Source organism: Chelmon rostratus, chromosome 1 (assembly GCF_017976325.1).
Source record: "Chelmon rostratus isolate fCheRos1 chromosome 1, fCheRos1.pri, whole genome shotgun sequence".
NCBI classification, from domain to species: domain Eukaryota; kingdom Metazoa; phylum Chordata; class Actinopteri; order Chaetodontiformes; family Chaetodontidae; genus Chelmon; species Chelmon rostratus.
The window spans coordinates 26244000-26271541 of record NC_055658.1 but is presented as its reverse complement, the minus strand read 5'-3'; positions in this window follow the sequence as shown (position 1 = coordinate 26271541).

The following is a 27542-nucleotide window of genomic DNA, read 5'->3' as shown; positions in this document are numbered from 1 at the left end:
GACATTTTGAAGCTCTAGCATCCTAAGACCTGAGGCAACGAGGAAATGACACTGGTTGGACAAGCTCGCCTTCGGTGATTTGGCCCCTGGGGCTTATCTGTCAAAATTTCTCTGCTGGAACGTATGGTGATATTAGAGACCTGGGTTAGGATCTCACTTGACAAGGGCTTTTGACAATAAGTTAAAGAGGCTGGAAATGGCTGCCTTGAGTGTTATTTTTGTCTGTATTGTAGATATAGGAAAGATAAAGTGTTCTCCAAAGGTTCGAGTCTCAGCACTGACAAACTTCTGACACCGAGGCATTTTAAAACTGCAGCAGAGGAAAGATGCACATACTTCCACATTTTCAATAGTGTGGCATTTTACTACAAGTGTTGATAAATGGAAAGAACTGTTCAGCCTGGCCTTCAGCTGCTTGTGTTTTGTGATATAGTGAAAAAAAAAAAAAAAATTTCCTGTATTTTAAAGACCATTTGTCGTGTCAGCAATCCAAACACTCCCCATCTTTTTCCCTGTTTCTAGTGCGAGGAACAGGCCCACGTTTGACAAAGATGGATCACAAGAATACACACAAGAAATACTTATTAACATATTTGCTGGTGCTATATACAGTACAGGAGCCTTCTGAATCTCCTTCCTAGATAAATTGGGCATCCTTTCCACTCTGATGCAGCTGGTACACCTACTGCAAGTGTTATGATGTCTAGAGCATCGACAATAATTACATTAACCTTTGGATGCAGGTAGATTTCAGCAGAAACAGAACACGTTTTCCTGTGGAAAATGGCAACGGTTTTGTTTTCCATGACAGCACAATATGTTTACAGTGACATAATAATGCTGCTAATAAAGTTTATTTCTATAGTACTTTTTGAAACCGTTAAAGTGCTTTACCACGAACACATATAAACAGCAATAAAATACAGAGTAATATCAGAATACCGAGGCTGGCACCATAATCAAAACATCAAGGACAAAATGTAAAAACAGTGGGTGAATTAAAATAGAGCAGTGCAAGACGTAAGTGTAACATCAAGCATAACTTATAAATAAATAAAAATAAAAGACAAATAAAAGCAAAAAATTTCAGAAAGCCTTTCGATAAAAATGCGTCTTGAAAAGAGGTTTAAAAGAGGATAATAATAGAAGAAATGTGGATAGAAACATATAGTGTGTGTCATGACCCGTGCCATGCACGGCGGTTTTGTTTAGTTTTCCTCTCGATGTTTTGCCTTATTCAGTTTGTAAGTGTTCATTGTAGTGTTCTTTGTTCATGTTCGTTTCTCTGTTCTACTCTGTGTATTCATTATGTCTTCTAGTCATGCCATGTGTTATGTGCTTGAGTCTTGTCTTAGTCCATAGTCATGCCATGTTTTATGTAAGAATTTTGTATTGTCTTAGTTCTCTACCCTTGCCCTGTCTTGTTGGTACTTTTGTTAAGTTTCCCATTGTGTCTTGTCTTTGCCTGGTTTTCGTTACTTCCTGTTTTATTTTGAAGGTTCATGTTATGTGTCCTTTTGTTACTTTACTTCCTGTGTTTTCCCTCCCGTGTGATTGTCTGATCGTTTCCACCTGTGCGTCATTAGTGTTTGCCCCTAGTGCAGGCATGTCCAAACTATTCCATAAAGGGCCGTGTGGCTGCAGGTTTTCGTTCCAACCAAGGAGGAGCACACCAGGCCAACCAATCAACATCAAGGGATCCCTTAGTTATCAGCTGAAGACTGAGATCATCTGATTAATTGATTCCAGCCTGGTGTGCTCCTCCTTGGTTGGAACGAAAACCTGCAGCCACACGGCCCTTTATGGAATAGTTTGGACATGGCTGCCCTAGTGTATTTAAGTCCGTGTCTTCCCTTTGTCCTTGTCGGTTCGTTGTCTGAGAAACCTTAGCCAAAGTCATAGTCTGTGTTCTTGCTATAACCCATGCCATAGTCCCCTCGTGAGTGTTTGTTGTGTGGTTTCTTTGTCATGTCCGAGTCTGGTCTCACGTAAGTGTTTCTGTGCTGCGTTATCTTTGTTCACGTCCGTGTCGTGTTTCATGTGTATGTCTCCTTGGTTTGCTCTTGTCCTTTGTTTCAGTCCATGTAAGTGAGTTTACTTTGTTCATGTCCAGGTCTTGATTTATGTAGTGTTCCCCGCCCTCAGTATTGTCCTGTCGTGCGTGTTATTTGTTTGAACGTGCATAACTTAGTTTCTGTTTTCTTTTCATAGTTTTGTGGCTTGCCGATTTGTTTTCCTCGATAAAGAGAGATTTTGTGTTTGAGTACTTTTGTTATTAGATTCTTGTTTCATTCTGTTTTTAAGAGTGAACTTTGAGTTGATAGTTTTTCTTACCTAGTTCTGTTTGTTGCATATCATAGCTTTTGTGTTTTCCTCCTTCGGGAGCGTTTTCTGTTCTTTATTTTATTTGTAGTTTATTCCTAGTCATGTCTATAGTCTCCCACAGTTTATGTAATTGAGTGTCTTGTCGTAGTTCCGCCAGGTTTTGTGTTAGTGCTTTTTTCAGTTGCTCAGTGTTTCCCTGTGTAGCCTTGTGTGTCTAGCCCTTAGAGTTTGTTAGTTCCCTTAGGTGTGTCTTATTTGTGATTAATAAATTTGTTAATTTAAATCTAGTGCCTCCCTTGGTTTGTCTGTGTTCATGTCCTGATTGTGTAGCCCTAGTCTTGTCTCGTTGTGTTGCGTGTTACTGTTTATCCATAGTCTACGTCCCCTTTGTTTGTCTGCATTTGGGTTCAACCCTTAGTTCCCCTCTTAGTTTCCCTCCTAGTTTCCCCTTAAGTCCCCACCTTCCTGACAGTGTGTAGAAAAATCGTTATTGCGTATGATGGACTGAAAGAAGATCCTCTTGCATGGTCCACCGCTCGCCTACCTGTAAACAAGAGAAAACCTTTGCAGATGACAAGCCTTTATATTTGTAAGGATGGTGCATCCAGAAAGTGACCAACACATGAGCACATGTGTCTCCTGCTGTTACAAACAGATTCAGCCAAGAAATCACACTTTAGAACTGGGCAGCATTTTCTTTCATGACGTCTGAGCGACCACTGGTTCAATTTCCAGCCTGCTTTCATCTTTCAGAGAGGCTCCCCTTCATTCTGCTGTTCCCCTTCCATCTTTCCCTCTCTACCACCCTGCAACACTTTGAGCACAACATAGCTGTAACCCCTCAGTCCCTCTACAGGGCTTGAGCTGCTGTCATCTGTTCTAAATGCCTTTCACAGGTAGTGGTAGGGGCTCAGTCTGATCCAAGCGCTGCCTGGATCATTAAGGGACCCTGTGGCTCAAGCTGCTGTCAGCGATCATTTCCAATTAGATCTCCATTTTGCACCACACATACCTTAGCACCCGTGGGGGACAGTGGTTCATGCTGCAAAATCACTCAGGTGGGTAGAGAGACATTAGGATGAGCGTTCATATGGTAACCTCACCGCCTTGAGAGAAATGGGACACGTTTCTGAGGTAATGAACTCAGATTGACTAATTAAAATGGGCTTTTGGCATTGGGACTTCTGTTGATTTTGTGAGAGTGAACGTTGGAGTGCAGGACTAAATGACTCATCAAGCCATAATCACCTCTTCAGGTGGATCCATTTTCAACATCTATTCAAATAATCCGAAGTAAGAGTGTTCTCATAAGTGATGCCCTTCCCCAAATTGGTTGGCAAGTGAGAAGAATTACCCAGAAATCAATAGTGTGTCGGTGCACTGTATGAATATACTATCGTAGCACTAAGTGCTGAAAATTTCAATTACTTTTCCTTGTGATTTGAGCTCATGTTATTTTCTCTCATACTACATTAATCACATAGCAACATAGAGTTTCTAACAGTTTTTCAGTACTTTTTAGCTCTTGAAATGATGCAAATGGAACTAGTTGTCCTTCTGATGATGCATAAAATTAGCACAGGTAAGTTTTCCTGAGTTAAGATTTCTGGATCAAATTGCAGTGATCAGTTTATGGTCTCTTCCATATATGTGATATGAGATTTAACAGTTCTTATGCGCAATTTGAAGTACCACATTCAAAAAGCTTGATGGAAACGGCAAATTCGAAAACATTTCCTCAATTTCGTAAAAAAAAGTTTTTATGCATGCTTGAGGTGTTTTTCTTTCTTTTTTGAAAAAGTGTTAATGCATTACATGGGAGATGGAAACACCTTTGCAGAGTAAGTTCTGATGTGGCAAACAAAACTCACATAACTGATCAGCTGTTTCTGTTACAAAAGCCCAAGAAGAAGAAAAAGAAGCTGTTTCCACTGTTGTCATCTTCCCAAATGTTTTTATAAAGCCAAAAAATAGCTGTTTATACCAACAACAGGTACCTGGAAACATGGCCAACACTAGCTGACGGGACAGAACAATTACAAAGTTGCCAAACAAAACAAATTCCTGCAGACCTCTCTCCATTTTTCTCAGGTGACTCACATTGTTTTCTTAAAAATTCCTCTTCTTCCACTCTTTTTTATCATAGCCGTGCGTAACGTAGCTTCTACTGCCAACTTCTGACAAAACTGCGGTTTGCATAGCATCGTTTATTCGCCATTTTATGGAACCGTGCCTAATGATTTTCTTTGTTTTTTTCTTTTTTGCGACATTTCAAAAGTGTACAATTAATTGTGATAATATGCCTTGTAAGAGGTCTGTACTTTAAATCTGACTCACATAATTGAAAGTTTCACCATAACTGCATCACGACTCTCTGCACACTGGTGCCATGCAGACTGTACCACCGTAGACCGAGTTGATGAAGATGAAGGTGACAAGCAATTTTCTTTTAGATTTTAACCATTATGGATCATACTCCATATGGGGCAGCAAATTACACAGAGTGCTCCTCACCCTGCTTTTCTGTAGCATAAGTAAGAGAGGAGATGCATAGAGCTGCCTCCATTCTAGACCTAAATGTAAGCTGTTCTCGGGTAGAACCTGCTCCAAACCCTCAAGTGAGAAAGCACCACAGGTGAACAGAATATTGTAGATTATTAACATGCTTCAATGAAGCTCGTGCCAGCAACGGGGCTTTCTTCAGAGACAGCAACTTCAGGGAAATCTCACTGTGTGCATGTGGCTCAGGGGAGAGCACCCTGACTACTGCAGAAGCATCCCACTGTGGGGCAGATGGGGAAACAGTCAGCCTTTGTAGCTTCAATCCCTGCAGAAACTGTGTCATAAATGAGAGTGACTGAACATGGGCCTCTCACCAAAATCAACATGATGTTATGGAGGAAACTGAGCTGCTGTATATGGCCGTGCATGCATACATGGACTGAGCCTGTGCAGTCGAGGCTGAACAACAGAAAAAGGTCCAATATTCCCTGATGCCTTTCAAGCCTAAACTCTAGAGAACTGCAGAGGTCACCTGAAACTTGACTCCCCAAAACTCTGGTATCATTTAAGGAAGCTGCAATTTCTCCAAGACATCCTCATACCTAAATGACTGAATAGGTAGATTGGCAATGACTCCTAGAATGCCATATATGACCATTACCAAAACAACATACAGTATACGCTTGTTTTTCCCGGGGGTTACGTTCCAAAAAGAACCTGTGATAGGCAAAATCTGTGAAGTAGAAACCTTTATTAATTTTTTTTTACAATTATTGTACAATTAAATACTCTATTATACATTGAAAAGAAAGAACAAACCATTTTACAGGCTCAAGCATTTGTTTGACAAATAAAAGTACTTTAGAAACGTTTTTTTAAACAAATAACTTCTGTACTGTGCTGTCAAATAATAATTTTAATCATTGATGTGAACAGAAGGCTTCAAATTGCGGAGATTAGCACCGCCCACCGCGACCCGAGTAATTGGATTAAACGGGAGAAAATTAAAAATGATTATGAAAAAATACAAAGTACAGTCGGACAAATAGTGACTCAGGTGTATTTCACTGCTCTTCAGACTGAGCCGCTGCATCCTGACTCCGCTCTGCAGTGTTTTCTTCTTTGCAGGTGTGTTTGTTCAGGAGAAGAACATAGTGATAGGCAAAACTCGAAATTACAAGAGAATTTGCACGTACGTAATGTAAATTTGGCAAGCTGTTTTACGTACATGTACATATTAAACTGCAACGTTATTGACGCACAGGTAGAGAAGAAGCAGAGTGACTTTTTAGCCAATCAGAATGCAGAACACAATGCACGATGCAAATCCGTGAAGTAGCGAAACCGTGAAAAGTAAACCGCGTTATAGCGAGGGATCATTGTATATCGTATCAGCATTGGAGAGTACCAGCAACAGGCGTACCGGACCTTCGTCTTCATGTCGTTAACATTGTGAAACAGTCTCAGCTTGCTTTAGTTTAGGCACCAAAACAAATTGGTTAGGTTTAGGAAAAGATCATGGGTTAAAATGAGTCTGTTAATGTTAAGTAACATAAGTACGATATTTAAGTTAAAATAATTGAACACTATCTTTCTGTATCACATGGGACGTGGACAGCTGTCATGTAAGTGAAAGTCCCTCATTTGTTTGACCCATCCATCCACCCCACTTTCCTTCATATGCTGACTGTCTTGCCCTTCGTTGGCACCAACTTCCTCCTTTGCTCCTGCATAATTACCATGACCCCTAGAAGTCGCTGCCTAACAATATATATAAATATGGGTTGTAAAAACCTTCATGCACACATGACCTATACTGTGAATTTTCTGGTGGAGGTAGAGATTCTCCCGAGCTGGAAAGGAGGCAAACTAAGACTCCCTGTTGCCTGTTGATGCGAGCCACAATCATTCAGTTGTCTGCCCTCATCAACGCATCCCTGCCATTCAGCCATGGATTGAAGCGCTGGAAGACCTGTGGTTCTGCATCCATCCCCAGAAGACTGATGTAGCATGACTTCTCCAGAGCCAGCTTGCCACCCACCGCTCTCATTATGCCTCCCCATCTCAACAGGAATCCATTCATCAGTTTGCCACGTACGTAGGCGAACCCTGGCCAACCGTTCCCCCCGTGTCAGAACTGTTCTGTTTAGTAACTGACTGATTATTGCACCACATGTGCAATACAGCTCAGATGATGCACTTTCATGGAGCATGGACTATTCAGTTTTATATGGTGGACGTAATGTTTAAATGCGCCGACATTTGAATCATTTTGAATGACTGCTCAAGACGATGCCACAGGTCCCAACCATTTCCTTTTTTGTCCATCACATTGGAAATTTCATTGTATAAATTGTTTATTGTATATTTTTGAACTTATTAACTTACTGCTCAGTTTTGTTTTGTTTTTTTGTCTATTTTGTCCTCATTGAGCTGTATGTCTTCTTTTTTAATTTCTAACACACTGGGTGCAATGTTTAAACCAGAGTCAAATTACTTGCACACATACTTGGCCAATAAAGCTGATTCTGATGAACTGTAACGAAGGCCCACTGTGAGCCAGCTGTCTGACCCAGGAGTCCAGAATCTAATTTTTATATATTTGCATCAGATAAAAGTTGATGCTTGCCACACCCTGGAGCTGCTTTACCAGCTCTAACATGGGCAACATGCAACGTGTCATGTGACAAAAATACTGTATATCATACACTGTTGAGAAGAGGAATAGAAAACATTGACTAAAATTAAACCTTTCACCAGTAATATTCTACCCAAAATAATGCCAAGTAAATTAGAATGAAGCAGCCTGCAATGGAAGGAGCCAGAGTCTGTGTGCAAGACCTCATGCCATCATGCTGTTGTGCTACAAACTTGGCTCAGGCTTGTACCAACCGAGAGAGTCGGCAAACAATGATTGTAAATGCCAGTTAAATTTATTATCAGAGGAATAAGATGTGGAAGGAGCTGGCGGCGTAAAGCATGTCTGGATGGGTGATGGTAGGAATGTGAGTGCTTAGAGCACAAGTCTCCTAAATAATTGTATATGGTCATACAGTCCAGCCCCACAAGGGAGAGCACCTGGGAGAAGTCCTTTTATAGCCAAAGCCACTCCCATCTCACAGGTGTAGCTAGTTGCACTGATGACCCACTCAGTCAACCCATGTCAAAGCTTTTTATTGACTAGTCTTGTTAGCAATTTTACAGACTGATTGAATCTCATCTGCACACATTGAAAAAACTCAGATAATGAAAATCAAAACAGCTTGAATAAAGTGAAATTCTCCAAGATACAAACTTCCTGGTAAAAAGATACAGCTGGTCAGATAAAAAAAAACAAGCATGTCTGCTTTTAGGGTACTTACATCTGAGATTTTGCTTTTTGCAGTGAACACCCCCTTCAGAAACAATATTTTGCTTTAGTGCACAGAATATATTGTTTGTACCCTTTAGGATTTTCATATTAACAAGATTGTTTGTGATTTATAAACCAGCAAGAGATTAAATGTTGTCCTGCTACCAGCGTTGTGGCTCTGTGGCTGACGGAGGACGCTGGGCGTGGTGTGCAGCCACTGCAGTGGTGTCTTGTGGTCTGAATCCTTTTGTTTAGCTGTGTGTTTGGTAAGATTAGTGGGTATTTTCTGTTGGGGATTAATAGGTTATTTTGGTTTCATTTTGATAGAATTGCTCCCAGTAAAAGGTTTTGTTTGCCATTGTGCATGTTTCATTGCAATGAGAGCCAACCAGCAAAGCAATATAACTATGCTGTAAACAGCAAATGAAGCCACTAATTCTTGTATTTTGGTTCTGAATGGTGAGAGTTTTGATTTAGAGCATTTCTTTTATAAAAGGGAAATTTTGTGAAATTAAACAAATAGCTGCAGACTATTAATGACCAAACTCACATAACTGTCACTGCAATTTCAGGACACATCCCAGTCCCTTCATTTTAGGTTTATAAATCATATGCGGCCAAATAAGGGTTTTAACATAGCAATTAAAATGAATCACGAAGGTAATCTCCTACCATGAGTACTCTGTGAGATTAGAGTGGATTATATTGGATTATGTCCATTGACCTGATTTACTGACCGACTGCTTCTCGTTATCCAAATCAGACTCGTAAATCTGACCTTCAGCGGCTGGATTTAGAGCGTCACAGGAACTGTGACAAGCAGCGAGATGCAAGCACCTGTCAGTTTTTAGCTCAGTGCGTGCACGGAGGAAGATTACATAGTGGAATGATTTGGCGAGTTCATTTCTGGCTGCCCTTTCAAATAAATAAATAAACAAATAAATGGAAAAACCCTGTCTAAATCACATATAATCAGTAAACATATAAATTGCCTCTTCTGCACACTGAGATTAATCAACTGCTATCTCCTAAGATCTGGGTCACAGTGAACGGTGCCAAAAACAAGAGGTCTGAATCCTCTACTGATGTTTGGAAGCAGAAATAGTACACAAGTATAAAAAACATAAACATTTAAAATACTCAAAACTTGATAAGTGAATTTGGTAATAGTTTAAAGGTCCATTTAGGCAGATCCATCGGCAGATTATGGCAGAATAAAATATTCGTCAGTATGTTTTCATTTGTAAATAATCATTGCATTTTGCATTTTCATTACCTTAGTATGAGCTCTTTGTATTTACAGAGGAAGCAAGGTCCTTTCCCCACGGAGTCCGCCATGTTGTGCCGCCATATTTCTACAGTAGCCCAGAACACACAAACCAAACCCAGGCTCTAGAGGGCGCCTTTCACGCTTTTCACGTTTTTTTGTGTTTAGTAGGAGAGGGTGAGGCGAGACTGCAACCTCAGCACTAGACGCTACAAAATCCTGCACACTGGACGTGGAATAATCCACCTAAAATTTGTCTTTCGAGATACTCGAACCAAGATTCAAACATTGTTCGAAGACATGAGCAGTGTACTCCATTCCAGAGGGCATATTTTGGTTCTCAAAATTGAACAACAAAATACTTATGATAGCGGTGATCATGGTTAAAAGGAACTTGTGTTGGCTTTCGCAGGGAAGCAGGAAATGAACAGCTGTGTCCAGTGTGTTAAAGTCTGACATTTTGTTGACCCATCCATCCACTACAGTGCAATCTATATGTGGACTTTGTGGCTTAATAATGTCATCCGACTTCCTCCTTTTGCTCCTCGCAGACAAGAGTCATACTTGAACGTTCACATTGCTTTTGTTGAAAGCAATGTGAACGTCCACATGTTGTTCAACGGATGCTGAAGGATAGTCTCATATATTCAGATAAAGGTTATTGCAAAGCAGTTGACAAAAAAAGAAAATCAACAGAAACTTAGCAATCACTCGCTTCTGTCCTGTCTGTTCAGTATATTCCAAACACTTCCATATATGCAGCTGAAGCTGTCATTCATGACGAATTCAGAGTAGCTGTTTCCAGTTGTTGCTTGTGGGTAACATCAGCAAATACAGCCACATGCAATGAATTTAATGAGCTAACTGTTTGAGAAGTTGAATTTTTACTACAAAACTGCGAGTTGCCATAGGAATCAGTTCTCTGGGACACATGACCATAAAATGACCACATTTTTGTGCACAAATCAATGCGATTTTTCAAGATTGTAGTTCGTGTTCCAGTTCGGAGCAGCTAAATCCACCATCATTCCCCTCCGCTGAGGACAGAGTGCAGTTTGCACTCTATTGTAGCTTTACGGCCTCTAACCCACCTCGTTTTAATTGCTCAGCAGCTTTATCATAATATTTAGAGGTTACAGTTAACAAGATGGCCAATTAATCCAGAATGCTAATTAGGCAGTAATGAAGTGTCACAGAGACAGCAATAACTGCTGGCTGATCCACAAACAATGACAGGGCAGTAAAACTGACATTGGCCCAAATTAGCCTCCTGATTTAAATACGTTGGAGGCTACTTTGTAGGAAATAATACAGGGATCAGAATAATGTCAAGGACATTTTCATCAGTCAACATCCAGTTCAGCTCTTGACATTTCCTCTGCAGCTAATCAACTTTCTCTGCTCCACTGAGATGTAGCTGCATTTGTCTGGCTGATTACATCTTCTACAAACATTTTTGAGTTTGCAAAGCTGAAATGAACTGAAAGGCTGCATTGTGCGTGAGTAATTCCAAGAGCAGTTACTGATTTGCTAGCATTTATCACAGACTATGAGTCACCAAAAAAGTGAAATGGTGAGGGAAAAAATGCTCATGACAGCACAATGAGAGTATTTGTTCAGAAACTGAAGGCTATTGGCAATTAAAATGTCAAAATTGATTTCAATAATACTGTTCTATGGATCAATTGTACATATTTGAAAGAACAGACAAAATAAATCATTGTTTCTAGTGTTCTCTGGTGTTGCTACAGGTCTTTCAAATACATCCTCACAGGTGCAAAGGCTGGTGTATTGATACTTTGGAATCGAAAGCAAAATCAATACAGAATCCATACAAAGTGAGTGTTTCTCTTAATAGTGTTTGAAAGGGCACACAGGGGATGTCAATAGCACTAAAAACACTCTAAGTAATATATGTATATATATTTCCAGGTATATGAATAGGATAAACGCTTAAGGGTCAACTCTGCGGCGTTCTCTATGGATATTCTGATCATGCAGCGTCCAGATGCTTGTAACACCGTGAGAAAAAACAGAGCAGAAATACATACGGTGACTGAAGGTGAAACCAATATGTGAACGGACAGCTCAGCTACTGTCTCTGCTCTGTTACCCACAAGGCCCACAGATTTCTGATGCATAATTGAAGCTGTAATAAAGAACAATTGGCATTTTCACTTCACAATAAAGGCAGGTGTTTTTTCCAGTGGTAGAGTGTGCTTAGTTGGATGTTTGGCTAAAATATAAATAACAGAATACACAGAAATACCTGTAAAGCTTATGACGTTGACTCGTTATTAAGCAAAAAAGGTGCCGCTTCAATTTATTTTTACTGATTCCCCCCCTTTTCCTCCAACAGTCGATGTAATGCAAACAGTAAAGTTGAAGAGTACTGCAGACAGACATACTGTCTGTCATACTGTCTGTCTCCTCTGATACACACAGTGTTGTCCGCTGCTTCATTTCATCTGCCAGCAAGACATTTCACGAGGCTTCACAACAGGAGCTGCAAGTGCAGAAACAAGGCTATAATCCCCAGCCGGCCTCCCATCCTCAAACATTTGTTTTTGGTTGGAATGATTGGCTAACCAGTCCACCTCTCAGAAAACGAATTTTGCATGGACCACCAGAGCACAACTAATTGTATTAATCCTTCTGTGCCTGTAATGGTGTTGTTATATCCAAAACAATTCTTCTTTTCATGTCAACGTTCATCTGTTCAAAAAGGTAACTAAATAATGTCTGTGACCTGGTCATATTACAGGAAGTATAAAAGTAAAACAGACTTAAACATTATCAAATTCTGTCATTTTTCATCATTTTGCTTGATTATGAATCTAAAATCTGACATTGGACCTAAAATGCTACATGCACGAGTGTCCTTTCCATCTAAATACACAGAGTTTCATGATTTATTCATGCTTAATTACATACATTTACAAATGGAAATCGTCCCCCAAAGCTCATCTGTTGATAACTAATACAATTGGACAACTCCTCAGCTCCCCTGTATTTTCATGAGGATTTACTGTCTTGAATAATTTAGACTTTTTTTATTTAATTTTCTCAGATGTTTTAATAATGCAGGTCCAGCTATGGTCTTTGAGGACAGCGATGACCAGTATGATAGCATAAAGCTGGCATAAATAGTGTGATATGAGCTTTCCAACATTATTTTTTACACACTCTGATATATCCTCCATCTTCCATCCATCACACACACACACACACACACAGAGAGACACACACTCTGCCTACACTCTCTGCCATTTTTAATTCCACAAGCAGACAGCTAACTGTTTTTTTTTCTGGAAAATTGAGCTATTCGCATAAATTAAAGCTGGGGTAGGCAGTAATTTTTGCCATCACTGGATAAAATGTCCATAATAACCTTTCAGCATATTATAATTCAAGTGGTCTGAGAGAAAACTAGAGTTCTCGGCTGTGTTTTCAGGATTTAGAAAAGGTAACCCGGGACGGGAGATGGTGGCCAACACAGGTAACAGGTAATTTCAGAGATAGAGCGCTCCTATTGGCTGTTCTACAAATACAGATGCATGTGCACGTGGTGAAGGCAGAAAATCCTGAAAGTTGTGTTAAATTTGAACAGTATAGTAGAAAACACGTGTGAAGATGTCCCAGCTCCACTTGGAGTTTCAGGCGCATTGTGCTCATATCAGCGAGTGGCATGATGACAAACTATGGGGAATACCTTTTGAGGGGGGAAAGCGGTGTGTGTGTGTGTTTGTGTGTGTGTGTGTGTGTGGTGCACTAGCCTCTCAACCCGCTGTTAGACGACATCACAGCTGCCTCTGAAGCCTGAGGTGCTCTGCCCGGGGGCCACGAAGAGCTGGAGTCTTTGAGAAGACCAGTCTCAGCAGGAGGGACCAGGGTCTGGGTGCTGCTCAAGCCGTGGAGAGAGGGCCGGGAGACCCTCCGAGATTTGAGGTTTTGTAGGGCAACCGAGTCCTTCTGCTGCTGTTTGAACTTGTGGGTTTGGTGCGAGGGGCTTAGCAGAATGATACAAGCCAGCAGAGACAGGTGGAATGTTTTGCACAGGTTTAGCCTTCTGCAGCTTTAGGTGTATCTTGCATTAAGTTAGATTGGACGGTGAGGTCTTTTAAAAAGTAAATTTAATATATATATATATTTTTTTTTTTTTGCACCAGTAGCTGCGGTATTATAAGATTTGAATTGTTTTATATCTAATTTTTGCTGTGTTGTGTTTTGCATACTGTTTTTGTGCATGTGCATGTGTACGTGCATGTGGATTTTGTGATTGTCTCCCCTGCAGGTTTACTCTCAGTCATCATTTCAAATGAGTCCAGATGCACCTTTGCAGTAATTCAGATTCAAGTGTCATTGACGACAAGAGGGACTGAGTGTATTGACACACAGCATTTCAGCTTTTCATTCTTTTTGCTCTGCAAATTAAATATCCAATTTGGTGTTATGGAAAACGGTGTGAAGATCTGCGATTAAAAAAAATCCATTTCATTTTCCGCTCGGGCTTCAGCGCCACAATATGCAGGAAAAGAAATCACAGGGGTGGGAGGAATGGTGAATACTTTCTGAAAGGTAATATGTGACATTTAAACATGAAAGGGTGACTTTTTGAATAATGGAACAGTGCACAATTTTTATCTCACTATAATTGGTATGCGAATATTATCTTGAGAGTGCAGCGTGAAATCAAAAAGGTTGTGATTCCTTTCAGTGAGATCAAGGTTGAATTTTGATATGACAGAATGCTCCAACACACTGGGACCATTTTTCTGCCGCCAATTTCACCATTTGTTCCAAAATGGATGGCAGCACACTCCCGTCATTAACAGTAAGTAATTAAAGTCACGAGGTTTAATGGTAGAGAGTCTGGTGCTCGTCTATTTTGTTCTCCTGCGCTACATGTGTGACCGCAACCTCACTGCTGTTGTCGGAGCTTGATTTCTTTTCCTGTGCAGTATTTGTTGGAGGGATAAAGGGAGGGGGCAGTGATAGGAAAAGGGAGACATGCATTATTCATATAAATTAGAAGCTGCTACTCTAGTGTAAATCAGCATCCTGCTGAAGGAAATAGAGAAAGACAGGAGATGGAAAGTGCAATGTCCACTCCTCCCACCGGGCCACAGCATCTGTCTCTGAATAGCCGACTGCCAGTTCACCAAACGTGAAGCATGTGTGAGGCCTTATCTGTTCGCCTCTGATGGGCTGCCAAAATCCAGGGCTAAGGGGACAGCAAGGCAGCCGTGCATCGCCTCCCTCCCTCACCCAGCTCTCCTCCTTCACCAAAGCTACTGGCCAGCCACTGATATGAGCAACAATTTCCTGTCTGCATGCCGTCTCTTACGCACACACAGAAAACACACACACAGTACAAAAAAAGCATGTGCACACACCCGCTGTAACTGGGTACTTAGGTATGTATAAAACATGGGCTTGCACGTGTGCACGCACTCACATTTTTTATCTCCACAGCCTTGTTGGTAGCTTGCCTGGCCTGCAGCAATCTCTTACAGAAGAGACAGAGGATTTTCCGAGCTGAGCCACGTTCTACCAGCTCTAGTGGATTACTATGCAAACACAGCCTCCCTCCCCCTGATATCTTTCAACATGCACCTGACTCCCTCTTTCTATCAGAAAAATCTTCCCTCTTATTCCCTGCCTCCCTCTTTTGCTCCTCTCTTCCATCTCAGCACTGTCACTATCATCCTGTGGTCAATTTCCAACATGCCACACAGGGGGTCAGGAGAAAATGGCTGTGATTGGGGGGTGGTGAGGTCGACAGTTGATGCAATGTGGAGATCTGCTGTTGCCACCGTTCATATGCTGCAAGGTGGAAGACACAGAACCCGCCAGTGGCTCTTTAAGCTGTCAGGCTGCAGTTTATGTCCTTCTGTTCATCGCCTCTGTGCCTTCACAGTCCAAGAAGTCACAGGCAGCAGAAGTCATATGAGTGTGTCTCAAACTAGTTCAGTAGGTAGTGAACTGCCGGAGGAGCCAGACATATTCCAGGGCGTCCCAGTGCTAAACCGTTCCAGCTCATGGGAAGTTCAGCTGCCAAGAAAATTCCCACCCTGTGCTGTAAAAACCAGTAAAGAGCATTGTTATCTCTCCTCACAGGCTCGCTACACTTTTATTTCACTTCCACTTGAGAGGTGGAATCACGCCAAGGACGGCAGACCAAAAATTCATTTGCAAATGTGTTGTCTTAGTTACATAGAGTATGTTAACAGTTTGAATATGGTGTTCTTTATTGTTCATATGGTTTTACACTGTTTTTAACTCCCGATGGTATATTGATATTTGGGTACTCGGACAGATTGTTCGATGGACTGTGGCTCAATGAAAGACTGATCAGAAGATGCACGTTCCAAATAAAGAACAGAACATTGAAATGACCCAAACATGAATCTGATATAACCTTGAATTATTCGAAACAATGTGTGTGGTCAATGTCCAATCACCCAGTACTGCGGGTTTTAACAGCAGCAATTTTATTTAAAATATTAAAAATTAGACTGAGAGCTGGGAAATTTAATTAGTCTTGGTTGGCAGGTGTATGTGTCAGTCAGAGAGTCAGGTCAGAGAGGATGCTCATTTTAACGAACTTAATAATGAAACATAAATTAACAAATACAAGGATGAACAGGCAACATACTAAGTTATTACCCAGAGTGTTCTCAGTCACAGCATGGCCCATTGTCTCTTCAGCACAAAGCTAAAAGCAGTCTGCAATTGGCCTGTTACAGTGTTGGGCAACTCCAGGCTCTAAGATTTCAAATGCAATGTGACGAACAGCTTCCACCAACAAGGCATTAAAAAGAAAATAATAAAAGCTACAGCACAAGGGGAAAAAAATCAAAATGAGAACAGCATCAGCAGGAACAACAACAACAATGCCTGTAATGTAACAGCCATTATTAACGTCCTTTGCCTTGTCTTCAGCTATTTGGCAGTAGGCTGAGTTGCTTTAGCCACTGTTTGCACCTGTTGTTCATCTTACATCACTGCAATGTACAACCTGAGAGTCATGTCGCAGGTCAGTGACTCCTCACCGTCCCAACAGCCATGATTCTATGAAACAGCCGCATTTGGTGGGAAGAAATGCTCAGTGTCAGTGGAGTAGAAGTAACAAAAACGGTGGACACGCAGTTGAGGACACGGAAGTGCAGTGAGAGAAAACAAAACACAACAGCAGACAAGACAGTTGGCCCGTTTCCTGTTGGACAGCAATGTGCTGGTTAGCTAGCACCGTGCTAAGTTGCTACGTTGTTGAAATAAGGAAGTAAGAAACCATCAACACAAAAACAACAACAAGAACCTGCACATTGCAGCTTTCACACTCATTTCTCCACACACACTGTTTCTGTCATGCAGCTGATCTGAGTTCAGAACTCCTGCAGTGTCCTGATCTGCCGTGCGACCTGATGTCATTATCACTTCTGCAAAATTCTTTCAAGTTTACTCCCGAGAATGCATAAAGTTATTTATGTTCACTATCATTCAAAAATATTTTTGACTACCCTGATTTATTATTTAGCTTTTGTCTTAGCTGTCACACGTGCACACACATTTAAAAGCATTGCTACTGTTGCTAGCTACATCTATACGATACATTGGCTGCTTATGGGGAATAAATACTTATATACTGTATAGGTCCAGCATATTTTAGCTCCATTTTGGCTCTTGAGGTCCTGAACAGCACTTATCTGATCTGCCGTGTGACCTGATGTCATTATCACTTCTGCAAAATTCTTTCAAGTTTACTCCCGAGAATGCATAAAGCTATTTATGTTCACTATCATTCAAAAATATTTTTGACTACCCTGATTTATTATTTAGCTTTTGTCTTAGCTGTCACACGTGCACACACATTTAAAAGCATTGCTACTGTTGCTAGCTACATCTATACGATACATTGGCTGCTTATGGGGAATAAATACTTATATACTGTATAGGTCCAGCATATTTTAGCTCCATTTTGGCTCTTGAGGTCCTGATAAAAGCTCAGTGTTTTAGCTCTCTAGATACTAGATTTTAATATCAAATCATTTGTTTGCTTCAACAAGGTGTTGGACAAGCACATGAAGTATAATTTCAGGACCATGCCGTGCATTGTGTTCCTGTATTAAGAAAAGAAGTATAATTTTTCAGTTATATGTCATGCTACAGAAACCGTTCAAATGTCTAAACTTTATTTTTTTTGGACAATAATCAATCCATGAATGGACAGTTTAATTAGTGAAAAATACCCAAACTGCATGGTTTCTAAGATACAAATGAACTGCATGATGAATTAATCACTCACTCATTATAATAGCCTCCACAGTGTCAACACATATCTTTGTCAGTTATATTACAATGGCTTTCAATGTGCCTTAGCATATCCGGGGGTGAGAAGAAGATCAGTTTTATCAATGTGGATTTAATAGCAATCTTGGTGTCCAAATACCCAAGGCAATCTGTTATCCCAATCTGTCAGCCAGCGAGCACTCAGACTGCAGTTAGAATAACAACTCAACTTGTTAAAGCAACACATAGAGATGGAAAATGACAGTGAAATGTGTGTACATAGCTGTGTGACTGTTGAATCTGATACCCTGGTGCATTCACAGGTACATGCTGTTGCAAATGAATATGCAGGAAAACACACGAACACTGAAGCACAGATGTGTCGTCTCTATCAAGCTCAAGTCATTTTCCTGGATGGTCCGTCTGCATGTGTTTGGTGTATCTGGCCCTACATTTGTGCATTTCATGAGCTGCTTTCTCTGCAGTTGAGTGGCTCTGCGGCTACGTTTAGATGGCACCCCATTTCTGTAGATCTCTGTTGTAGATTGCTCCTTTCACACTGAATTGCTAGTATAGTTTCTGGTTTTTAAAGCCTCTTCTTTGCCTCTTAAAGTCTTGCTCTTGATGGAATTGGCTCCTGACTGAACGAGGTGGCAGCTTGCCTGTAAAACCGACTTACCTCTCAGTCAACTTACAGCTGTTCTTTGAGAGGCGTTCACATCTCCCGTTCATAATCATGCTTTTTGATTAATGAAGCGCTAATGGGCAATCACCATTCCTAAAGCTTCATTACTGTGCCATGTTTATATCATTTAAAAACAGTAACGAGTCAGTCTAGGAATGCGTGTATCTGTTATTGCTGCAGTCTGGTGCAGACTAATCAATTATAAATATGAACAGCACTTATCTGAAGACAGAAACCAGGCAGAAAACTGTGCTCACTTTCAACACATTGAAATGGATAATCCGAGGCTGAAGCATAAAGTGACATTGAAGCTTTATATAAAAAATATGCAGACAGATATTGTTTTACAAATATAATTCCATACACTGGAAAACATGTCCACGTATCAAAAATGTGTTTTTGTTTTTTTTTTAATCATAGTGTTATTCAAGATCTTGAATGTAACTCTACAAATGACATGAGCATACTTATGTTAATATCCAAGAGTATTTTATTTTACTTTAACTCATTTTTTTTAATTTTTTGATTAATTTGTTCATTCAATAATCATTATAAAACTGCTTAATAATAATAACAATAATGATAATACTAATACTACTCCTACTACTACTAATAATAATAATAAAAATAATAATAATACAAAAATAAGGCAAATTAAATCAGACAATCAGACAAGATATAACAGATTAGACAGCAGCGTCAGATCTTCAGGTAGGGAGTTCAGAGTTTAGGGGTCTTGTCTGCTCACTTTTAGTCTTGGGCCAGGACTTAGGAAAAGCCAGCACAGCCCTGCCCGAGGCTATAGGATGGCGCTCTGGCTCACAGGGGAGCATCAATTCAGCAGTATAACTGGGAGCTACACTATGTGCTATGTGCACTAAGTGCTTTAAAAGTAAACAGTAAAATCTTAAAATCAGTTTTAAAACATATGAGCTTGTCTCCCAGTGTTTGATAAAGGTGAGCAGTTGTATTTTCAATAGCTGAAGGTGTGAGATCATAACCTTCAACACTGTGAATTACATTAATGACATAAAAGCATGAATGACCTTCTCGATATTAGGCCGTGAGAGAAAAGACCTGATTTACAGATGCTCCTCATTTAAAAAAAAAACATGATTGGACAACTTTTGTAACTATTTTTTTCAAATGAAAGGTCACTGTTGAATATTACACCAGGATTTCTGGCTGCAGGATAGACATTTGTAGACAGGGAGCCAAGATGTTTTTGTAAAACTGGGGTATACTTTTTGGAGGACCAAAATTAATTATTTCAGATTTTTCATCATTTAGCTGGAGGAAGTTTTGGTACATCCAGCACTTTATTTCTAACAGACAAGATAATAATTCATGAAAACTGGCTTCTTCACTGGTTTTTCATGGGACATAAATGTATGCATCATCTGCATAACAACGGTATTGAATTTTGTGTTTATATATGATAGGTCCCAGAGGTAGCAAGTATACATAGAAAAAACAAGGGCCCAATGATGGAGCCTGGGGGAATACCAAGGGTCAGGAGGGGCCACAGAGGAGGAGGCATGACCAACCATCATCGCCGACTACTGAAATAGTTTAGTTTGATGAATAAGATGTGGAACGGCTCACAAAAACTGAGTCTATAAAATCAATTGAAGAGGGCACTCAGTAGAGTGCAGATCTCCACCAGGTGCGTCCAGAGGCAAACTGAAGCAGCAGTTGATAATTTCTGGCCCCTGTTGTCAGATTAAGAGGAGTCAGCAGTCAATGACGCTATGAAACAGAGCAATACAACAGGTTTTTCTGAAATCAAACCAGGAGAGGTCATACATGATCTTTGAGTCATACATTGTAAAAAACATATTTAGCACACACAGTAACCAAATGTATGAACTCCTATAGGCTCGTACCTGGCAGATATAAAAATGTTAATTTAGAAATTGGTCTAATTTAAAATCCTGAGGGTCAAGGCGAGAAGTGTTTGCAGGAGGGAACACAGAGAGCTATTTACAATGGCTAAAACAGTGGGTTAAAAAAGTTCCTTCAGAAATCTGGCAGGGATAACATCTAAAGAATAAATAGATAAATAGATAAAGGCTTTAGTTCGGCTTTAAAGTGCACAATGAAGAGCCTCTAAATGAATGGGCAACCAGAGGGACACAGTTTGATTTCACTTAATTTTTTTTGGTGAAGAAAGACAGACATTCACAGAAAATGACGGAGGTTTCAGGCTGTTGACGAGGTGGAGGGTTTGATACAGATTTGGTAGCTTTGAAAAGGACTCTTATGACAGTTTGCTGCATTGATGTTGGAGAAATAGGACGACCTGGCTTCTTTCACTGCTTTGTAAGAAGTGGAAATGAGTTTTTTTCAGAATTGTGTAAGACACAACCAGAATGTCCTTTTCAATTTCCATCCTGCTTCTGTGCATTTTCTATATATTTCTCTAGTGTTATTTAACCAAGGTGGGCTGTGAACTGGTTTGACTCACCCGATTGTTGCAGGTGTTCAAGAATCCTGTATAACTTTACTTTACCTTGGTTGATGTAATTAACTAAATCATCTGTGAACATATTTGGTTTTGAACTACTTCATTAAATTGAAGGTGAGGCCATTCACTTTACTTTAGAATGGGGCAAATGAAAACGTCAATGTCATTTGTGCAGTATAGCACAAACCATTCTTTAACATGCAGTGTATTGTTACAGTCTTGAATGTTCAAAATAGAAACTGCATGTATTGTGATGTCATACATTAGGCCGTAAGTTACTATAGTCATTGTACCCCATTGTGAGGAGCAGCGTACAGCAAGTCATCAGAGCAAGTACTGCTCTCTGTGTTATCTTATGTTAAGTACTGTAATTGATCAGGACACCTCTGCGTGGATTACTGCAGTCATACCGCTTACCAAAAAGGTAAAGGCATTTGCATGGTTCCTAACTTATTGTCAAGATGGTTTCATTAACTGTATTACAAAGTATTGTTGTTATTCTCACCTGTAGTTGAATATACATTGGATGCCAGCTGAGATCAGTGGTCGAAGTGGAACTATGTTTTTAGTTGAGCCTGATTCTGGACTTTCAATTCAACTCAGTCATCCTCATCCTTCATCTCGATCTAATTCCACAGCTCATGAGAGCACAGTAAAATGATGACTTTACTGTGCTCCTTATGTGTCACTCAACATTAAATGAGCAGGCAGTGTTAAAATCCCAGAAGGTCGATATTGTCAAGGTAGCTTTAACCTGCGATTGCAGGCGAGCTTTTATTCCTTGAGGGTATCTGAAGCGTTATGTTTAGTTATACAAACATCTTTTGTGCAAAGCTGATGAGGTCTCTGTGGCATCCATCCAATGCAGCGAACTGTCTGTCAACATAATTACTATTCAGATTATTCACTAAAAAACACAGCAGATACGGTTTTGGCAGAAAATACTGAAATCTTTTTCTTGCAGTTATTATTAAAGTAAATGCAAAACCAATTCTGCCAAACAAACTGCCACTAAATTCAGTGTCTGAGATATAAACTGAGTGTATCCTGATGGCGACGAGGTCTCACGATGAATAAATGAATGACTTGTCCAGACATATTTATTCAGTTTAAAGTGGACACATGGTTACCATCTTCTGGAGACAAATGTCAGAAGACGGTGTGTGAAACTTGATTAAAAAACAACTCAAAATGCAGGAGTCAGTGGCTCAGAGGACATGGTTGCAGTTGAGATGGTCACAGTATGTGTGTAGCTGTCAGAGGTGATAATAACACCTCTAACAGGATTACCTTCCTCACTTTCCCATGGGGAGCTGACCCTGACCATGACGACTATCTTTGATAAAATTCTGCCACAGCAGTTAAAGCTCAGGTGGGAATGCCAGTGCCCTGGGAGTAAACACCAGCTGCAGCATTCTTAGTTGTTACCACATAGACACAAACAGATCGGGACTGGAATCGGTTTCACTGCGAAAGCAAGTACCTGAATGCATTAATAAGATGAACGTGGTTGTAGTTTTAAGAGTTGTCCTGTGTTTTACAGTGGCTCTGAGAGCTCAACTCACTGCAGCTTTGGAAAACACGTGCAAATAGACAAATTAAGAAACTGAGAAAGCATCTTTATAAATTTCGATTTAGAAAATATGCTGCGAAGAAAACACGACCAAATACACGAGCTGCACAGGAGCTAACTCAACAAGAGGGCAAAAAAGTGCACTGTTGTCTCGAATAAACAATGCCACTGTGCCTGCTTCTCTTTTCATCTTAAAAACAAAGCAACCTTGGTGTGCTGCTGCTTTCTGTTGTACACCCCTATTCTACCAGAGAGCCCCCCCCCCAAAAAAAAAAAAAAAAAAAAAAAATCAAGAATAATAGCAGCAGGAGCCTCAGGTAACCTGTCGCTGTCCACAGGGATAGAGAAGGGGTTCTGCACTGTACGTAACAATAATATTGTCAAAACACACATGGCATGTGTGTTTTTATGCTAAACTTGTACTGATTCATGTTCATGCAGTGTTTCATGTGTCAGTGTGTTAAATATCAGCCATTATTTGTGTGAGCAACTTAGTAGAATTTAAATTATCCTGGATTCACTGGCACTTGGCCAAGATGCTGCATGCAGAGAATTCCAGGGCCTTGCAAAGGGAAATCTGGACTGCATGCCCATCCTGCAGGGTATCAAGGTCTGCCCTGCTACATTGTATGGTGTCCTCCTGAATCTTATTATCATGCTAATTAAGCGGGACACAAAACCCTTGAAGGCTTATTGAATAAAAAGCAGAAATTGCCAAAAAGCCGTCCTTTTGCTATGAGACGTGCGAGCATTCCAAGGCTGCCGTGTCTGTTTCTCAAGGACAACTTCCAAATTGTTGTCAGCCCGAGCTTCTGTTTTAATGAGATCAACTGCTTACCTCAGCAGTCGCCCTAGCGATACAGTAAAAAGAAAAGGTTATATGATGGCTGTTATGCGTCTTCAGTAAAACCAGTGAACCAGGTCTTGGAATGTCACATTTAAAAGGCCTCGTCTTTCTCTCCTGCTCTCTTTAACACACCTTTTTTCCTTTCCTATGCAAATCACCAGAAATAAATCACACCCACCCTCTCTTTCAGCTGCCATGACTTATGGGACAGGTCGTTTTGATTTGCAGTGGCTGCAAAACAAAGATGTGTGGAATGCAGGATAATCTGAATGACAAGAGCGCCTGGTGAAAAAACAAATGCGCATCAAAGTGGTATTTGTGTTCCTCAATGCATGGAAGCATGTCAGAGCTATCCATTTTCCTCACTGTGGGTTGTTTGGAGGTGGAGGATCAGCAGGACAATTCAGCGATTCATGTTTGGCACACTGGTAAAAAACGGAGGCAAGGCTATTCATCTATTTGTGTGGGAGTTGAGGGAGTATCTTACCAAACAGCACTCAGGAGGAGAATGGTTTCTGCTGCCCGCTCTTGAACCTGAACAACAGTCCCGATCCGCCTTCTCTCTGTAGCCAAGCCAGCACAGAGGAGGAAGCTGCTCCACTCAGCAGAGGATGGAAACGCCCACTGTTGCATGCACTGCGAAGCTATCTCTTAAGTCTATACTTTACAATTTCTGTCAAAACCGCAGAACAATTTACCGTGCCGCAGTGAAACGGGAGAAAAAAAGGAAAAGGACCATTTGCTTGCACGATAAATTGATCCCTCGAGCAGGAGCGCGTATGAGGTGCAAAGGAACACAAACTTTCCACCCCTTCAATGGAATTTCGACCCAGATACTCACTTGCGCTTTGTCTCTATTAAGAGGCCGAAAGATTTATGGGAGGAATATTGAGTTTGTGCACAGACAACCATTTCTGCTGGCCATTTTATATGTCCCACATGAGAGCCGAGAAGGAAGCGGAGCACTTTGTCTTCAGCATCTGCGTGTCTGTGAAGTGTGTTTGTGCTCATGTGGATTGGAAAAAAAGAGCCCACACGTGCAGCACACAGTGGTGCACATGAGCATAAAAGTGTTTTATTCCGTCTCCCCGAGGACACTTTAACATGTTTCTCCACTGTTTATATTTAGAATGCTCATTTTTCAGGCTTTGGGAGTTTAAAGAGGTCAGAATTAAAATGCTGTGAAATTAAAAAAAGAAAATGATCCATTTTGATGGGACGTTGCTGTCATGGACTGTAACTGCCCTCTTATCGGAGGATAAAGTGTGATTATGCAATCCAAAGACCAATTTAAACCCCCTAAAGCCTGTTTAGACACAGCAGAGTTCAGCTAAAATGTCATCAGGGCAAAGTATTCAATGATGCCACCATGCTGAAGATAACGTACTGACTTATTTCCCACTTTTGTCCTGATCCAATGTGACAAATTAGTCGACACAAGAGACGACATGAATTAAAGTTAATCCAAAAACGTTAAGATATATTTCGTTTGGAACAAATCACGAGCAACAAGTGACTGATTACCATAATCACACCTTAATGATCACAACATATTTCTCCCTTTGACTGCAACGTGAAACATCAGCGTTTTGATTAAGTTCATTATCTGCTAATCTTCTGTCGGGGTGTGTTGGTTGGGAGATTAGCGAAACACAGATCACTTCAGAAACATTCAAATTATGGCTAATCATGGCTGCAGATGATGATTGGATGGCTCTTCACCCCACAATTCATAAACACAACTCAATATTCAGTCAATCTTTGAAAATGCAGCCCATTAGCAATCACACAACAACAACCAACCACCACAATTAGATGCAGTTGGAGTAGTACAAATGATTTAAGCACTCTTAAAACATGTAAACAGGTAACCGGAAGTCTGCAGTGGACTTTATTAGGAGGGTAACCTTTCCAACACTCACGCCGTCTTGCTGATAGATGAAAGCTATGGCCCTTGAAGCAGGTATGGTTGCACAAAAGGTCTATATATAAAACATCCTAGAAAAATACCAGATGGAGGGGAAGACATGCCTTAGCCACCTGAATACCAACCACTCCCCCTCTCCTGTATGAATACCGCTCTGACAGGGTGGATAGAGGAATGTGAGATATGTTTGAGTTCTTGTGGAGTTTCTCTATTCAACTTTTCAAAGCAATGCCCCAGACAGAGATTTTTTTCTATTATTATCTAAAATCCTTTCAGAATGAAAGAATGAGCAGAATCTCAGGTGGTTTTTGCTTGAGGACACAAAAGGATTGCAAGTTGAGTGTTTGAGTGCTGAAGGTCAGTATTATTGAAATGAATTTTAAATAAATAACACATACACAGCAAGTGATGTTGAACGTCAATGAATTCTAATTACTTTGAGTGCATTTGTACAAAAATGTCACATTTATAAAAAATAAATTCTCCTGTTATTATTTCTCATAAGAAACATTTCTCTTTTTCGGTTTAAGTGCTAAAAAATCCACTACTGGGAGACTCTGGATGAACTTCTTCGCTAAAACAAGAAGAGCAAAGTTTGGAAAGTCCAAGTCTCTTGGTATACTTTGTCAAGAAAACACTGACAAAAATACTGAGGTGAAATGTAAGAAAGAGCAACAAGATTATATTATTTTATAAATCCATTACAGTCTCGACCTTCCAGTAAGTCCTCCAAATTAAAAGATAAAATATCTGTCCGTGTCCTCCAGACAGACACAGAAGTGTTTTCTGATCCGACACCCCCACCACTAGGATGACACCATGTGTTCGTGCCTTCCAAAACCATCCCTGATGGACTATTAATCTGTTTTATGATGTGACTCTGCTGTGGTTATGGATTGGTTTGGTTTTTAGGGGAACATCATGGTTTGGGTTGAGATTGCCGCGGCGTTAAGATTAAGGGAGCCTCGTCACCATGGTTACAATAATAAACTTGTGGTTAAGGTTGGTTAACGTGGTGATTGTGGTCGTGCTGGAAAAAACAAACAAACATTGACTCCTGGTTTGAATGGGGAACAATCAGCCATCGCCTGTGTTAAGGTCTGATGTTTTAATGACCTTTAATACTGTCATACTACTACTACTAAATTCAATGCAACTGCACAGAACAATAGATAAACTGCACAATTAAGACAAATGGTGAATGCAATAGCTGTAGATATTTTTAGGATTTGTTCCATTGTTACATTAGCTCTTTAATTGTTTTAACTGTGTACTGTTCAGGTCTTCACTGTGCCCTTATCCAGTGAGATTTCTATATAGTTCATATTTTAAATAATAAACTAAACTTTAAAAATATGTGATTTCATATAGTTTTTTTTTCACAGAAATAAATGATATGCTGAGATACAGGCCGACTGTGTATTTTTTAAAACACCTGTGTGTTTCAGTTTCGTTTATTTCGGTAGCACTGTCAGTGGTTATGAAACAGTCCCAAGTACGCTAAATTCAATACTTTGACATTCAAATGAGATGAAAAAGTTTGAAAGAAAGCCTGCATGAAAAATCTGTGCATATTGATTGAGATGAAACAACAGCCCCCTCTTAAATTATACAAACACCAGTGCACAAAATGACAGATTAGGGTACTTGGGTCTTTTGCTATTGGCTAAGACAAACTTGCAACCGCTCCCTAATTCTTTCATTAACACTGAATGTAATACGGGCGCCTTCTAGTTGCTGATGGTACTCGACTCATCAGTTTTTAATCAGGATTGTTTGGGAGACAATCACTTCAGTGGCTCAATCACAACCCCTCACCCCCACCCCCTCTCACAGGCTGCTGTCCTTTCTCTCCTTTTCTGTACACTAGCACATCAACACTGACCGGCATTGTGTGTCTCTTTATATCGGATAACAGTGTAAGGTAATGTGGGTAGATTGAACAAGAGTACGATTTCTCCCTCAGAAAAGGAGGCTTTTTGTCTTCTTTCTTAATCTTTCTCGGCGAGTCGTGCCCCAGCCTTCTTGGCTTACTTCATTAGTCATGCAGACGTACGGTGGAGGAGAATGGCGGAGCCTCTCGCTGACTTTCCCTGTGGTCGAACACACAGAGGTCATATGAGTGTGGGGAAACCACTGAACCTGCTGTACCAGCCTGTACTTGATTCCTGTTTGCTCTGCCGCGATGATATCCTGTCTATCGATGGAGTTTCAGGAAACTCGCCCATGGCAACAAACTCTACAAGATCCTCCACAGGGGAATATCCTTTGCTTAAAACATGTGTGTTATGTTTCTATCGGCACT